This window comes from Ambystoma mexicanum, chromosome 4q, assembly GCF_040938575.1.
Source record: "Ambystoma mexicanum isolate Mex_15411 chromosome 4q, UKY_AmexF1_1, whole genome shotgun sequence".
NCBI lineage: Eukaryota > Metazoa > Chordata > Amphibia > Caudata > Ambystomatidae > Ambystoma > Ambystoma mexicanum.
In genome coordinates this window covers 1,316,929,822-1,316,947,435 of record NC_090928.1, presented here as the reverse complement: position 1 = coordinate 1,316,947,435, position 17,614 = coordinate 1,316,929,822, and the positions used below count along the sequence as shown (strand labels likewise).

The window sequence follows — 17,614 nt, the reverse complement described above, 5'->3', positions numbered from 1 at the left end:
CTGGGGTATGCCTTTACTGGAAAAACCCACTGAAGTGACATCCAACTCCACCGGCACCAGGGGCTCTGAGAACCCCTCTAAGCATACCTAGCACAGACCCAAAAACACCTCTAACTCGCCACATGACTGAGAGGTGGCTTGAGCCCTGTATCCAGTAGCTGGTAGCCCCATGTACCAAATCGTTCCAATGTGTCGGTCTAGGAAGGATGAAGGGCAGAGTCAGCACCGCAGAGACTCAAACCCGAAGTGTAGACTATGCCAGGCCGGTACCCTTCCGGCCACTTGCAGACGTGCCCAAATCTGCGCCGTTTTCACAGGCTGCATGCAAAGAATGCAGCCAACATCCGGTGCATCCTGGGCTGCGTGTGTCTGAGGAGCGGGCGGTATGTGACATGCCCGTGACAGAACAGAGCCCCCACACTTTCAAAGACTCTCTGGCACTGTCACCCCACGACAAGAAGCAGAGAGGCCTCACAACAAAGGGGAAGGCTAGCCCATACTGCCAAGTGCTTGCCATTATTTCTAATAAAGATAAGTATAGAGCACGAGGATCAAGATGGCCATACCAGCAGGAGAGGGGAAAAATATCAAGCACAGTCCTCCCCTCTCCTTACCTTCCCCCAGAGAATGCAGCTAACACCCGGTGCATCCTGTGCTGTGTGTGTCTGAGGAACGGGTGGTATGTGACATGCCTGCAACAGAACAGAGCCCCCGCACTTTCAAAGACTCTCTGCCACTGTCACCCCACAACAAGAAGCAGAGGCCACACAACAAAGGGGAAGGCTAGCCCATACTGCCAAGTGCTTGCCATCATTTCCAATAAAGATGTGTACACAGAGCACGAGGAAAAGGCCTGTCGAATCAAGATGGCCAAAACAGGAGGAGAGGGGAAAAACATCTAGCCCAGTCCTCCCCTCTCCTTGCCTACCCCCGGGCAGTGCAGGACCCGGGACACAATGCTCCCGCTGCGGTCCGGAGCCCAGCAAAGAACCCAGCAAAGAACCCAGCGAGGCAATCCCGCTCAACTGTGACCCCAAGCCCCGCAGGTGGCCCAGGAGCAGCACCTCACCTGAGGGAGCTGAGAGTCCCGCCACACAAACCCCCCCCCAGGGGGCCAGCAATTGGTGCTCCCCGGTGCCCCGCACTGGGAAGAAAAATCCAACCTGCCGGAGGCAGGAAAAATTAAACTGAGTGACGTGGATGTGGGGGAGGAGTTATAGGAATTTAAAGAAATAAAAGAAGGTCCTGTGTCGGAGGCAGGGGCCTCATGAAGTAAGTACTGTGACGAGGAAGAGTGGACGTGGAGGTAATAGCTTTTCCCATGCCTACTTGTCTTTGAAGATGTGCAAATAAAGCCTTTTGATTGTGCCCTCACTGCGCATGCTCCTTTCAATGACCGTGTTCTGCGCATGTTCTCGGGGGCCGCGGTTGTTCTGCGCATGTTCTTTCTTGCGCCTTCCTTCTGCGCATGCTCTTGTGATCCGCAAGGCTGCTTGTCCAGTCTCCCCGTTCTGCGCACGCGCTCCGGTGTCGCGCTCAGGTGTGCCGTGACGTTGCGCATGCTTCTTCCAGTATAGTCTTTCTGCGCACCCTCTAATGCGTGTCTCCGGTTCTGCGCATGCTCTCATGGGACCGGGGTCGTGTGTAGGCTCTTTCCAGTATTCCCGCTCTGCGCATGCTCCAGTAATTCTATCTCAGCACTGCGCATGTCTGTCAGGTCTGCAGCCCGGCTGCTCTGTTTGACTCACAGCTCAGGCACCCTCAGTTCTTCTGGAGGTTCTGAGCGGCGGGGGTGTTCCTGCCCCCCCCTCTCTTGCTCACTTAGATCTGAAAAGCTGAACCCTGAGCTGGGAAACGCTGCACAGGAGATGAAGCAGTAACTCTGCCATCATTCCCTGGAGGTGAGCTGCAGGTGCCCGACCCCACTGAGCTGCAGTGACAGGAACACACTGAGCTGCAGTGACAGGAACACACTGAGCTGCAGGTGCCAAACACACTGAGCTGCAGTGACAGGAACACACTGAGCTGCAGGTTCCAAACACACTGAGCTGCAGTGAAAGGAGAGTCTCCCCGCCAGACCTCCCTTCAGCCTTTCTCCGGTGAGTGTGACGGATGGTGGGGCAGTGATGGTGGGCGGTGGGGGGCAGGAGGTGGGGGTCCATGCAGCCTTTCTCCTGTGAGTGTGATGGTGGCTGCAGGGTGTGGAGGACTGTAATGAGGGGGGTGGGGTGCTGTAAGGGTGGGGGCAGGGGCTGGGGGAGGCTGTGATGGTGGGCGAAGGGGTGGGGGCCAATTCAGCCTTTCCCCTGTGAGTGTGATTGGGGGGGCTGCGATGGTGGGGGGGCGAATCCGCTCAGCCTTTGCCCTGTGAACGTGATTGGGGGGGGGAGTGCTTTGATGAGGGGGAGGGGGGTTTCCGTTCAGCCTTTCTTCTGCGAATGTGATGGTGGGGGCAGGGGGTGGGGTCCTTTCAGCCTTTCCTCTGCGATGAGGGGGCTGTGATGGTGGGGGAGGGAGGCAGGGGGCCCATTCAGCCTTTCTGTTAATGTTATGGTCGTGGGCTGTGATTGTGGGGCAGGGTGTGTGGGGGTTGTGATGGTGGGGGTGGTGGTCCGTTCAGCATTTCTCCTGTGAATGTGATGGGGGAGGGGGGCTGTGATGGTGGGGGTAGGGTAGATACACAGCTCTTTCCCTGGACATTTCCATTATACATTGTATCCGTCATGCAAATGCTTGCAGTGTTTAATTTAGATCATTCTTATTGTGGATGAATTAATCACATGATAATGTTTGCTTTCTCCAGACCTGAGTACTCCATTGGTGTGTCGTGGTGTTCAGCAAAAGGTACAGAGCACAGACTGCAAAAGGTAAATAACTGCTGTGATATATATTTGCCTCTCTGCAGATGTTGTTCTTCGCTTCTTTCTCCTGAACTGCACACATGTGCCCCCCCTGTCACTCCTCCCTTTCTCTACTCCTTTTCCTCCCCTCGTGCACAGGGGTGGACAAGGATCCAACAGTGGCCCAAAAGTGCATGTATTAAAGGCCCCATGTTTCACGGAGTAAAGAAGTATAACAAACAATCCCACTACCTCAAGAGAGAGTTTGGCTGAGGGTAAAAGTGTGCATTTTAAAGTACATTCATGTTAATGTTAAAGGACATTTATACCGCACACTATCACCACCGAAGTGGTCCCCTGGCGGCTCTGAAAAAGGGGAGGAGAGGGGGGTGGGTTAGTGGGAATTAGCTGGAAAAGTGCAAGAGAGCAGTGATGAGCTGTTGGCAGCCTCAGCCCAGTGGGTCCGTTGGCTGGGCTTGGGGTGTTTTACGGTCCGTAGTCGTCGTGTGGTGTTGTGCAAGTCTTATGTGTGGTTTGTTTTGTTGTTGCATTGTTGTGAAGTTTGTGCGGATTGCTGCGTTTTAGGCTTGTGGTTGTGTTTGGTTAGAGTTTGAGAGGTGTATGCAGAGGGATGGAATTGTTAGTTGGTTGTTTAGTTGGCATTGCTGTCCTTGCAATTGTGGGATTCCATCTAGGTGCGGTACATGCTGACATTCACATTTCTATCTAGATGCGGTGCAAGCTAGGGTTCAGAATTCTATACGAGTGTGGCACATGCTAACAATCACATTTCTATCTAGATGCGACGCAAGCTAACGTTAAGAATCCTGAGTGAGGCACATGCTAACAATCACATTTCTATCTAAATGTGACACAAGCTAAAGTTCTGAATTCTATACGAGTGTGGCACATGCTAACAGTCACATTTCTATCTAGATGCGACGCAAGCTAGGGTTCAGAATTCTAAGTGTGGTGCATGTTAAGAATCACATTTCTATCTAGATGCGACGCAAGCTAAAGATCATCCATAATCAGTGTTTGAAAAGTCATGTTTTCAACATTTTCAACTTGTTTTAGAGGCTCCCTGCAGATATATTTGTCTTTCCATCCAATCAAAAGAAGTGCAGAGATCTAAGAATCTCTGCCCCCCACCCTCCTTCACACCTGTCAAAAACCATAGCTTGATAAGGTGACCGGGCTGCAGTCAAAACCTGCTCCCTGGAAGTCCCAATGAATAGATGAGAGCAACGTTAGCATTCCACGATTAGGCTGTTTATGCTCTAGCATAGGCACAGGACCCGGTCTAATAGTAGCAGGTGTGAGGCGGGTGTATGGGCTTTAGTATAGACGTAGAGCACAGAGTAGGTACATCTACCCCAGCATAGGCACAGAACCACACTTAGCAGCTTATTGGAATGTAGAAGTGCACAAGCATGGATACAGGAGAAAGAGTGGCATCAACATGGAAGATTCAAATGCCATAGCAAAAGTAGAGGATATAGTAGCAACATGGAAGATACACATACCATAGCATAAGTAGATTATATGGCAGCAACATGGAAGACACGCATAGCATAGCATAAGTAGATGATATGGCAGCAGCATGGAAGATACACATACCATAGCATAAGTAGAGGATAAAGCAGCAACATGGAAGATACACATAGCATAGCATAAGTAGAGAATAGGGCAGCAACATGTAAGACACACACACCATAGCATAAGTAGAGTATATGGCAGCAACATGAAAGATACACATACCATAGCATAAGTAGAGGATATGGCAGCAAAATGAAAGATACACATACCATAGCATAAGTAGAGTATATGGCAGCAACATGGAAGACACACATAGCATAGCATAAGTAGATGATATGGCAGCAGCATGGAAAATACACATACCATAGCATAATTAGAGTATATGGCAGCAACATGGAAGACACACATAGCATAGCATAAGTAGATGATATGGCAGCAGCATGGAAGATACACATAGCATAGCATACGTAGATTATATGGCAGCAGCATGGAAGACACACATTCTATAGCATAAGTAGAGGATAAAGCAGCAACATGGAAGATGCACATAGCATAGCATAAGTAGAGAATAGGGCAGCAACATGGAAGATACACATAGCATAGCATACGTAGATGATATGGCAGCAGCATGGAAGATACACATACCATAGCATAAGTAGATTATATGGCAGCAGCATGGAAGACACACATACTATAGCATAAGTAGAGGATAAAGCAGCAACATGGAAGATACACATACCATAGCATAAGTAGAGGATAAAGCAGCAACATGGAAGTTACACATAGCATAGCATAAGTAGAGAATAGGGCAGCGACATGGAAGACACACACACCATAGCATAAGTAGAGGATAAAGCAGCAACATGGAAGATACACATAGCATAGCATAGGTAGATGATGTGGCAGCAACATGGAAGATACACATACCATAGCATAAGTAGAAGATAAAGCAGCAACATGGAAGATACACATAGCATAGCATAAGTAGATGATATGGTAGCAAAATGAAAGATACACATACCATAGCATATGTAGATGATGTGGCAGCAACATGGAAGATACACATACCATAGCATAAGTAGAGGATAAAGCAGCAACATGGAAGATACACATAGCATAGCATAAGTAGAGAATAGGGCAGCAACATGGAAGACACGCATAGCATAAGTAGATGATATGGTAGCAAAATGAAAGATACACATACCATAGCATATGTAGATGATGTGGCAGCAACATGGAAGATACACATACCATAGTATAAGTAGAGGATAAAGTAGCAACATGGAAGATACACATAGCATAGCATAAGTAGAGAATAGGGCAGCAACATGGAAGACACACACACCATAGCATAAGTAGAGTATATGGCAGCAACATGAAAGATACACATACCATAGCATAAGTAGAGGATATGGCAGCAAAATGAAAGATACACATACCATAGCATAAGTAGAGTATATGGCAGCAATATGGAAGACACGCATAGCATAAGTAGATGATATGGCAGCAACATGAAAGATACACATACCATAGCATAAGTAGAGGATATGGCAGCAAAATGAAAGATACACATACCATAGCATAAGTAGAGTATATGGCAGCAACATGGAAGACACACATAGCATAGCATAAGTAGATGATATGGCAGCAGCATGGAAAATACACATACCATAGCATAATTAGAGTATATGGCAGCAACATGGAAGACACACATAGCATAGCATAAGTAGATGATATGGCAGCAGCATGGAAGATACACATAGCATAGCATACGTAGATTATATGGCAGCAGCATGGAAGACACACATACTATAGCATAAGTAGAGGATAAAGCAGCAACATGGAAGATGCACATAGCATAGCATAAGTAGAGAATAGGGCAGCAACATGGAAGATACACATAGCATAGCATACGTAGATGATATGGCAGCAGCATGGAAGATACACATACCATAGCATAAGTAGATTATATGGCAGCAGCATGGAAGACACACATACTATATCATAAGTAGAGGATAAAGCAGCAACATGGAAGATACACATAGCATAGCATAGGTAGATGATGTGGCAGCAACATGGAAGATACACATACCATAGCATAACTAGAGGATAAAGCAGCAAAATGGAAGATACACATAGCATAGCATAAGTAGAGAATAGGGCAGCAACATGGAAGACACACATAGCATAGCATAAGTAGATGATATGGTAGCAAAATGAAAGACACACACACCATAGCATAAGTAGAGTATATGGCAGCAACATGAAAGATACACATACCATAGCATAAGTAGAGGATATGGCAGCAAAATGAAAGATACACATACCATAGCATAAGTAGAGTATATGGCAGCAACATGGAAGACACACATAGCATAGCATAAGTAGATGATATGGCAGCAGCATGGAAAATACACATACCATAGCATAATTAGAGTATATGGCAGCAACATGGAAGACACACATAGCATAGCATAAGTAGATGATATGGCAGCAGCATGGAAGATACACATACTATAGCATAAGTAGAGGATAAAGCAGCAACATGGAAGACACACACACCATGGCATAGGTAGAGGATATGACAGCAACATGGAAGATACATATACCATGGCATAGGTAGAGGATATGACAGCAACATGGAAGATACACACACCATAGCATAAGTAGATTATATGGCAGCAGCATGGAAGATACACATACCATAGCATAGGTAGATGATATGGCAGCAGCATGGAAGATACACATACCATAGCATAAGTAGATTATATGGCAGCAGCATGGAAGACACACATACTATAGCATACGTAGAGGATATGGCAGCAACATGAAAGATACACATACCATAGCATAAGTAGAGGATATGGCAGCAAAATGAAAGATACACATACCATAGCTAGGTAGATGATGTGGCAGCAACATGGAAGATACACACACCATAGCATAAGTAGAGGATATGGCAGTAACATGGAAGATACATATACCATGGCATAGGTAGAGGATATGACAGCAACATGGAAGATACACACACCATAGCATAAGTAGATTATATGGCAGCAGCATGGAAGATACACATACCATAGCATAGGTAGATGATATGGCAGCAGCATGGAAGATACACATACCATAGCATAAGTAGATTATATGGCAGCAGCATGTAAGACACACATACTATAGCATACGTAGAGGATATGGCAGCAACATGAAAGATACACATACCATAGCATAAGTAGAGGATATGGCAGCAAAATGAAAGATACACATACCATAGAATAGGTAGATGATGTGGCAGCAACATGGAAGATACACATACCATAGCATAAGTAGAGGATAAAGCAGCAACATGGAAGATACACATAGCATAGCATAAGTAGAGGATATGGCAGCAAAATGAAAGATACACATACCATAGCATAAGTAGAGGATATGACAGCAAAATGAAAGATACACATACCATAGCATAAGTAGAAGATATGGCAGCAAAATGAAAGATACACATACCATAGCATAAGTAGAGGATATGGCAGCAACATGGAAGACACACATACCATAGCATAAGTAGAGGATATGGCAGTAACATGGAAGATACATATACCATGGCATAGGTAGAGGATATGACAGCAACATGGAAGATACACATAGCATAAGTAGATGATATGGCAGCAGCATGGAAGATACACATGCCATAGCATAGGTAGATGATGTGGCAGCAACATGGAAGACACACATACTATAGCATAAGTATAGGATATGGCAGCAAAATGAAAGATACACATACCATAGCATAAGTAGAGGATATGGCAGCAACATGGAAGACACACATACCATAGCATAAGTAGAGGATATGGCAGTAACATGGAAGATACATATACCATGGCATAGGTAGAGGATATGACAGCAACATGGAAGATACACATAGCATAGCATAAGTAGATGATATGGCAGCAGGATGGAAGATACACACGCCATAGCATAAGTAGAGTATATGGCAGCAACATACAAGATACACATACAATAGCATAGGTACAGGATATGGCAGTAACAGGGAAGATGCACATGCCATAGCATAGAGGATATGGCAGCAACATGGAAGATACACATACCATCTGATAAGTAGAGTATATTGCAGTAACATGGAAGACACACATACCATAGCATAGGTAGAGGATATGGCAATAACATGCAAGATACACATACGATAGCATAGGTAGAGGATATGACAGTAACAGGGAAGATACACATGCCATAGCATAGAGGATATGGCAGCAACATGGAAGATACACATACCATCTGATAAGTAGAGTATATGGCAGTAACATGGAACGCACACATACCATAGCATAGGTAGAGGATATGGCAGTAACATGGAAGATACACATACCATAGCATAGGTAGAGGATATGGCAGTAACATGGAATATACACACACCATAGCATAGGTAGAGGATATGGCAGTAACATGGAAGATACACACACCATAGCATAGGTAGAGGATATGGCAGCAACATGGAATATACCCATGCCATAGCATAAGTAGAGGCTATGGCAGCAACATGGAAGATACACATACAATAGCATAAGGAGAGCCCATAGCAACAACATGGAAGATACACATACCATGTCGTAAGTAGAGGATTTGTTTATTTTTATTCACATTTGTAGAGCGCAGGCATCGTGGCGCTTGCTACATATAAGAGTTGTAGGCTTGGTTACATAGTACAGAGAACATAATAACATGCTAACAGTACATTCTTAGTTACAGGGAAATTGCAAACCAAACATTGAAAGAGAAGTATGGAACAATTAGGGGTTAGTTGAAGAGGGAGGTTTTTAGAGCTTTCCTGAATGTTAAGAGGGAAGCTTCCGCTCTTAGTTAGTTGGGGAGGGCATTCCATAGTTTGGGTGCAATATGTGGGAAGCCAATACCTCCAGCTTTGTTCCTTTTTATGGTGGGGATGCAGAGTTTGTTGGCATGACAGATTCTTTTTGGGCGAGCGGAAACATCTCACGCAATGTTGTCAGAGAGGTATGATGGGGCATTGAGTGTGAGACATTTGTGGGTGAGTGTAAGGGTCTTGAACGTGATCCGGTCCTTTACGGGGAGCCAGTGTGCGTCGCGCCTTTCTTGGGTGATGTGTTCCCTTTTGGGTATGTTGAGCGCAGCTCTAAGTGCGTTGTTTTGGATAACCTGGAGACGGTTTAGGTTTTTGTTAGAGGTTCCTGCAAGGAGGACATTGCAGTAATCAAGTTTTGCACCGATGGTGGCTCTGCCAATAGTGAGGCAGTTTTGTTTAGATAGATGATGAGTTTCGTAGTGTGTGCAGAGGCTGAGGCAATGGCACTAACCTGACGTGTTATGGACAGGGTAGAGTCAAAGTAGACACCTAGAGTTTTGACAGTCTGCGAGACAAGGATGATCGAGTTGTCTGTGGAAAAGTTGCAGTATTGATGGTCAAGTTTCGCTAGGATCTCTCAGTTTTGTCACTGTTTAGGCACAGCCCATTTGTGGCCATCCACGCTTGGATCGTGCTGTATATAAGATTGAGTGCAGCTGCGTCTTTCCCGTAGGAGCCTGATAGGGGTAGGAGAACTTGAGTATCATCAGCATAGTTTGTGTATGCTATACCGAGGGAGTCCAATTTGTCGAAAAGAGGTTTGGTGAAGAGGTTGTAGAGGATGGGGGCTGTGCATGAGCCCTGTGGGACTCTGCAGTGTATAGTTGTGGAGGCAGCGTTCGCCTGGTTGGAAAACAGTTTCATTGTTTAGGAAAGAGGTAATCAATGTGGATGCCTTGTTAGAGAATTGGGCTGCATTTAGGAGGTGCGATGTGAGGGTCTTGTGGTCCATAAATTCAAAGGCAGTCGAGAGGTCTATGTTAGGCAGAATCCTATGCAGTTCCCTTAGGGAGTACTACAGAAGATTAAGACTACAGGTATATGCAATAAATCGCCTTTGGTATCAGTCTGTACCACAAAGATTTAGTTGGTAGCTGTGGCTGAGCAGTCCGACTTATCTCAAGAGGGAGATGAGCGGTATTCAGGGTTTACACATTAGGACTACAGTACTATGGAACAAGGATACACTGACCAAATCATTTTACACACTCTGATGTTCACACACAAATCACTATTATTAAAACAAGTTAAATCGGTCAAGAAAAGTATACACAACTCCCTATTTAAATTGTAGACAAGTTTGAGCAAGAGTGAAAACTGAGCAAAACCGCACAGTGAAAACCAATCAGAAATGGCACTCTAACAATTTTCCAAAAGGGAGGGAAAGAACAAGTTATACAGGTTTATACTCTTTAACACACCAGCAACACTTCCCAAGTAGATTGTGAACAAGTTAGGCAAGGCAGTACTTTAGCATATGCAATACTGAGGTGAAAACTGAGCAAAATGGCACTTCACAAGTTTAAAAAGAGGTAAGGAAAAGGTGGTTATAAGAGTTAGGTGCACCAACACATTTCTAGATGAGAAGCAATCTAGTGAAGGCAGTTGTAACAGATTTAGCCAGAGTCAATAGGCCTGTGCCAGGGTCAATGGTACAAGGCAATGTGCCCAGGATCAAAATGTTCTAGTAGCTGCAGTCAAGTCTTTGTTTAACGATTCAAAAAGGTGGTTGCAGAAGGTGAAAGACAATGTTAGATGATAGGGGCGGCCAACCCAGTAGGTAAGTAAAGGATTTAAAACACCTTTAGCGATACCCAACGAAACGGGAGGCATGGTGGAACAATGTACCTTTAAAGTAGAAGAGGCTCCTGTGGTGGTGGTAGTTCCTGGCAGTTCCTGCAGTTTGGGAGATCCAGCAGAGGAAGAGAGGCTCTCGTCGTGGAGGAAGGTTTGAGTTACTGCACTGCCCAGGGATGAAACCAGCCACGGTGCTGCCAAACGAATAAAAGGTACGCTCCTTTAAATCGCGGTCCGGGTGCACGGGTGCCTGGCTATCCCGTCTCCTAGTGCTTGGCACTAGCGATTCGACAAAGGCAGGTCCAGGAAGACGATTGGCGAACTGGTTGGCCCCACCAGCTCAAGGGAACAAGACTCTTTCAGAGGAAGATCTTCTCAAGTCGTTGGAGAAAATTGGTGAGGATCTGCAGCAGGGCTTCACCGGTAGTTCAGTAGTTGCAGATGTCTTCAGCTTCTCTCCTCTTTGGTTTCTTAGTTCCAGTGGCGACGTCTTGTCCTCCAGTCCTCAGGACCCTGCTTTTATGCAGCAAGACCCCCATTCATACAGCCTAGCTGTCACTCACACAGTGGGGTGGCTATCCTGACGGGATAACCCCCCAGCCTATCAGGGCAGAGTGCGGCTTGGGTTGCCTAGGTAACCCTGTCCACGGTGCCTATTTCCCCTCCCACACATCCTGTCTACCCCTGACTCAGTGGCGCCGAGAGGAGGGCTTCTGTGTAGAAGCCTGCCAAAAGGACGAACAAAGGATCCCCGACCTGGGTTAGGATTATAGGGAAAGACACGAGAAAGAAATATTATTAAAGTTCTGGCAATAAAAACCTACCGGAGTAAAGTTAATATTAAAATAAACCGGCAGTATGTTAGAGGCTGTCAGTAAAAGTGGTAGCCTCGAACAATGGGAAAATCCCATAGCGAAATATTCCCGGTTGAATATTTACGGTAGTAACCACTGCCACCAGCCAGAAACATTTGAGAGAGGGACTGTATGGTACCCCCTCGAAAATGAACGTTAGGGAAAAACTATTAACCCTTACCAGTACTTCCATAGTAAGATGGGTTGTACTGGTTTAGTTCATAAGAATTGACTAGTTAAGTCAATGGGGACTTTACATGCCCTGGGAGACAGTAGTCAGTCCCAGGGTATGGAGTCTATGTTTGGGGGTCGCTACGACACCCCTGTGGTACGGCACGGAGGATGTTGTGTACCACACATGTTAAAAAGATGATTCCTATGAGGGTGAGAAAACCCCATAGACCATAAGCACACAAGACAGCCTAAGACACACACTAGCAATCTGTCTAAGAGTGGGGAAAAAAGGGTCTCTCTTAGCAGGAGAAAAAAATAAACTCTTGTAATCCAGCAAAGCTGCTGGGGGACTCTATAGGTAAGGGAAATTAGCCTTAGAAGAGAATTCTCCCTAATACACTTCTACTCCCATCCGTGGCTAGTAGAAATGGGCAGAGAGCCTCTGCTTAGTCTTCTTGGTACCAAGATGACCAGCTAAGGGCACCTCATGCGCCAACTGCAGCAGGAAGGGCCTGTAAACCTGGGGTACCACCAACCTCTTGAGGGCACCAGGTTCAGGCTTAGTGGGCTCACTAACAAGGAGTTCACCCTCCCACCAATACATCCGGAATGTCCTATGGGACAGGGCCTGTTTCCTCAGACCCTCGAGAGAGTGGCACTCTCTCTGACCCATACAGAAGTCCGCCCGCGAGGGTCCCCCTTCAGCTAACAAACATTGAAGGTCGGGTGGTCCTCCGGGTTGAGTACCTCTCCCACAGGAAAGTCTTCTGGCTCTTCTCCCACAGGAGTTGAGACTGGGTTTACCACTGGATCCAGGCCGCCCGGAGCATGGATCCCAATGGGTGCTGTCAGAACCGCAGGAAGTGCAGGGGCTCCCTCCACAGAGGTGGCCTTCTTACTCTTCCATTTCCTTTGCGTCTTGGGTTTCCCCATCGGCGAGGGTACCGTGCTCGCAGCCGGACCCTGTGTGACCTGCGATCAGGTGACCGCCACAGCAGCCATGGGTAGACCATCCGCGATCATCCCCAACTCGACCAAATCGTTACCTAACAATATGTTTGCAGGCACGTTGTCCTGAAACAGGAACGGAATCTTTGCTGTCTTGTCTCCAATCGTAATGTTGACTAAGACTACAGGCGATAACTTGGGAGGCCCATCAGCTAACCTGGTTGTTCTCAGAGGAGCACCTACATAGTCCTCTGGCTTGAGCAGGGTCCTGTCCACCACTGTCATGCTTGCCCCAGTGTCTCTCAAACCAGTAGAAGGCTGGCCATTCAAGAGGACATTTCTCAAAAACCTACAAGTGTTTTGTGGGATAGTCGCCAGTACTTCTGCGTACTGGTCCCGGGCCCCAAGGGACACTAAGAAAATCTCTACGGGAGCACCGAATGTGATCCCGGTAGAGGAGGGGAGGACAGTGGCCTCCACCTCAGGTACAGAGTAGGGGTCGGTCAGGCTGACAGCCTGGACTCCAAGTGCCTTACCCTTACACTTGGGGTCACCCCGTCGGTGATCCAGAGCCCCACAATCCCAACAAGTGCCGGGAGTGCGGGTTACAGTACTGGAACCACTGGGACCCTGCTTTGCAGCAGGTGGACCACTACTCTTATTCCCACCCACAGATGACTTATCCCCACTAGGTTTTTGGGTCTTGGGAGAGGAAGGTTTAGGTTTACCCGACTGTGACTGCTTCTGGGACTCATCAGCTTTCTGAGAGGTCCCCTTTTCATTGTCGTCGTCCTTCCCACTGGAGTCCTTAGGGGACACCCGATGGGAGACCCACTTGTCAGCCAACCTAGCCAGCTTAAAGGGGTCCTAAACATTCTGGTCAGCAACATAGTGATGCAGCTCTGGTGAACAGGCTTCAGAAAAATGCTCAAAAAACAAAAGGTGAGACAATTCAACAAACGTTTTCACTTTGTAACCATCAATCCACCCCATCATGTCTATGTGCGCAGCACTCACCCAGTCAACCCAAGACACATTCTCTCTTTTCTTAAAATCCCTGAACCTTTTAAGGTATTGGGTAGGTGTCTTGCCAAACTTGGCAATCAAAGCAGACTCATGCGCTCATACTGACCCCTTTCTTCCACACTCAGTTTCAGAATACAGTCATATCCAGTCTGAGGCACTCTGCTTAGCAACTTAGCCCAATCTCTCTTATCAACATCATGAATTGCACAAGCCATTTCAAACGCTTCAATCCATTGGAGGATATCTGAACCCTCCACAAACACACCAACCAAATCTTTCATAAACTTGGTGGCTGGGGACCTGACACACTCACTGGGTTTCGCTGAAGTCTCCACTCGAGCTTTCTCTAGCTGGATTCTCTGACATTCAGTGTCCTTGTCTTTGAGTTTGAGATCCCTATTCTTGAGCTCCACTTGCTGTGCCAACTCCTCTTTCTTAAGCTCAGCATCTATTTCCAGCTTACGGTATTAAAAGGCCAATTTCATCCTTAATAACTCAAGTTCCAATGAATTTCTGGGGTTTGGAACAGGGGCAGCAGGAAGGCATCTCCCCCTTCAAGAGTATCACAATCAGTCTGGTAGTCCACCAGGGCAGCTATCAGGTCAGCCCTAGACTTATACACAAAGTCTAACTCTCTGGCTTCACAAGCACTCTGGAGAGCCTCTAAGCTCATCCGAGTCAATTTACCATTCGCAATAGATTCCATTGCTTGTAATGCAGTTATCTTGTACACAACTAAACCTCAATTTAACAAAGTGCAAATATCCTTCGTAAGTGACACGGTTAAACACTGATTCTTAAAACCATAAGCATCCCACCGCTGCCACCAGTGTAAAGACTGGAGGGGGGGTCTGTACTTCTGCTCTCTATATGGCAGAGGAGAGTCACAGAGGACCCCAGCCAAGATTCTCTATTATTGGTACGTGGTCGAGCAATCAAGGCCTAGCTTCTCAGGAGGTGATGCAGGCTGGTTCTTAAGTACAGTGTAGTCCCCAAGCCCCCACAAAGGAATGTCCACACACTGTATTAGTAAAAACGCAGTCTTTATATAATTAATATTCAAGGTTATGTACAATATCACGATAACTCACTTTGTACTCAGTTATCTAAAATGGCAAATATACAGTTCTACGCGGTACCACAGTTACTATTAGATCTCTTTAAAGTGCATCAACTGTACGGTTAAATGGCACACAAATCAGTTCGTAAAGGAAACCAACAATAGATATAAAAGGAAAGCAGTTGGTTAGAACAATTGGCAGAATACTGGCCCTGTTACCTAGACACAGTTCTGTGTGGGGATCCCCCCCACCTGGGCAACCTCTAGAATAAAGATATCACAAGCACAGTCCATATATTGTTCACAAGAGTCGTTCCTATAGTTCAGCAACCTCAAAGTACCTGGCGTTGTAGTGTTCCTCGTCGGGGAATCGATTGCCCTTCTTGAGTGCCCTCCCTTTAAGGCAGGAGTCACCGGTCGTCGAATGTCCGACGGAGAACAGGGTGAACTACGGCAGTGAAGTGGCAGCTTCTTTCCTAGCGTGCTCGTCGATGGGGAAGGGTAAACGTCCTGCAAGGAAGAGGCGTGCGGGGCACCTCGATGTCGATAGTTCTGGACTGCAAAAAGTATGAAGAACTGTGGCCCAGCAAGGGTGTCAAGTCTTCGGCATCTCTGTGGTCTTTGGGTGGCAGGAAACCCACCGGCGGATACTCCTCGGCGTGTCGACGGCCTGGCCTTCTCCAGCGGGATAAAGCAGCCGGCGATGCGGACGAGAGCGTCCTTGAATTTTAAAGTTCTTAGGCAAACGGGAGCACGGCGGCTCCGGTCGGCGAAAGCGGTCGTCGACAGTGGCAGACAACAGTCTGGGCGCTTGTCTTTGGGATTCCGCGGCAGTCCCCTTCTCCGTTCCGCATCCTTTTCAGAGGTCTGTCTACCAGGGAGCTTTGGCAAAGGTCAGCTGGTGCACGATGGTCCCTCGTAGCTCGGGAAGAGGGCGCCTTACCACGTCCTCTCTGGGTCAGTCATTGGAGACCCAGCAGCTTTCAGATTGATGGAGAGCAACAGCAATTTTTCTCTTCCAGCAGGGCTTCAAGGTCAAGCATCAGTTTCACTCCAGTTACTCTTCGTAGTTTGGACTTCAGCTCTGAACACTTCTGAACACGATTCCTAGCAGTGAGAGGTCCCCAGATATACTGTTGATCTCCCATTCATTCCGCTGGGTTACACTCGAGCATCCAATCACTTAGAAGGGCATTCAGCAGTCTGTCAGCCAATCAGGCGCACAGTGTATTCAGGCCATTCTTCTCCATCCAGACACTCACAACACAGAATGTGGATTCAGACAGGCACTCTGCCATTCAACACTACACACTGCATTCATACCAGTTTCGGGCAGGGCTGTCTCAGCCATTGTGTCAAACACCAGATACCAGACATCCACAACAAGAAGTGCATATTTGTCACACACTCCATTCACCCAGGTCCCACCCACAGGTGTAACTGTAATAAAGCACAGTCCACACTGCTTTAGGTTGCTTCTTGATCAGTTTACTTAAGGTTCTTGAGTTACATGTTACAAGTTCTAGATATAAGGTATAAGACAATATAACACCGGCACCCATCACCCAGGAAGGGAGGGACCAACTGACTTAACATGGAACACTCACCACAGCATTCTCCCACTCACACATCAACATTCCACAGGCACTCACATGACATCATCAATCACATGACAAGCCACATCAGACTCAAACAAGTACTTCACAACACATCTCCCTCCTTACCAAACACACTCACAAACAAGTACTTCACAACACATCTCCCTCCTTAACGAACATACACACAAGTACTTCACAAAGCATGTAATCACATAAACACCAACACGCATCACACCCAGTCCAAACTACCGTGCATATTCTACAAGAAAATCCCACAGCTATGCAATTCCAAAACTACCCCTAAACTTCTCCAAACACCATCATTATAAACACTAATCTCCTTCCATCTGCCCCTGCCACAGACAAACTCTAGACTCAACACTCTAGACACATACCAGCCCAGATCCAAGGCTATACCTAGCCAACAATCCAATGACCTTAAAAAAAATAAACCTTTGTCCTTCCGCCTGCCCCCGCCACATGCGAGCCTTCAGGCTTCCATCCTCAAGAAAAACTTGCCATCCTGATGCATCACTAGACATCCAGGATGACAACAGAATCACCATAACTAGATAGGACAACCCAGCAAAACATTACAACCACCACTAGGGAACACTAATCAATATGCATGTCTCACAAACACACAAACAAATACATAGATGGACTAGGCCAATCGAGCATACCCAACCATGCCATGATATACAGATCCTCCAACAGCTTGAAAATGCTGGCCAGCCATCTCCAAGACCACCAACATAACATGGAATTGACCTAAACACTCATCTCACTGGCAGCACTAACAAGTCCCTTAATCAACCCTGACCTCAAAATACAATGGCCAGGATTGACAAATATCACAAAGAAAACAAATCATCAGACAACTC

At 46.6% G+C, this 17,614-nt stretch overlaps 1 long non-coding RNA gene across 1 annotated transcript in view; it reads left to right on the top strand.

Moving 5' to 3' along the window:
- The first annotated feature begins 1,703 nt into the window (after positions 1-1,703).
- Positions 1,704-17,614, top strand: part of LOC138468432 (uncharacterized) — a 31,407-nt gene continuing 15,496 nt past the window's right edge. Inside the window, exons 1-2 of the long non-coding RNA XR_011268263.1 lie at positions 1,704-2,099; positions 2,804-2,867. This is a non-coding gene — a long non-coding RNA (uncharacterized lncRNA). The remainder of the gene's footprint in view (positions 2,100-2,803; positions 2,868-17,614) is intronic.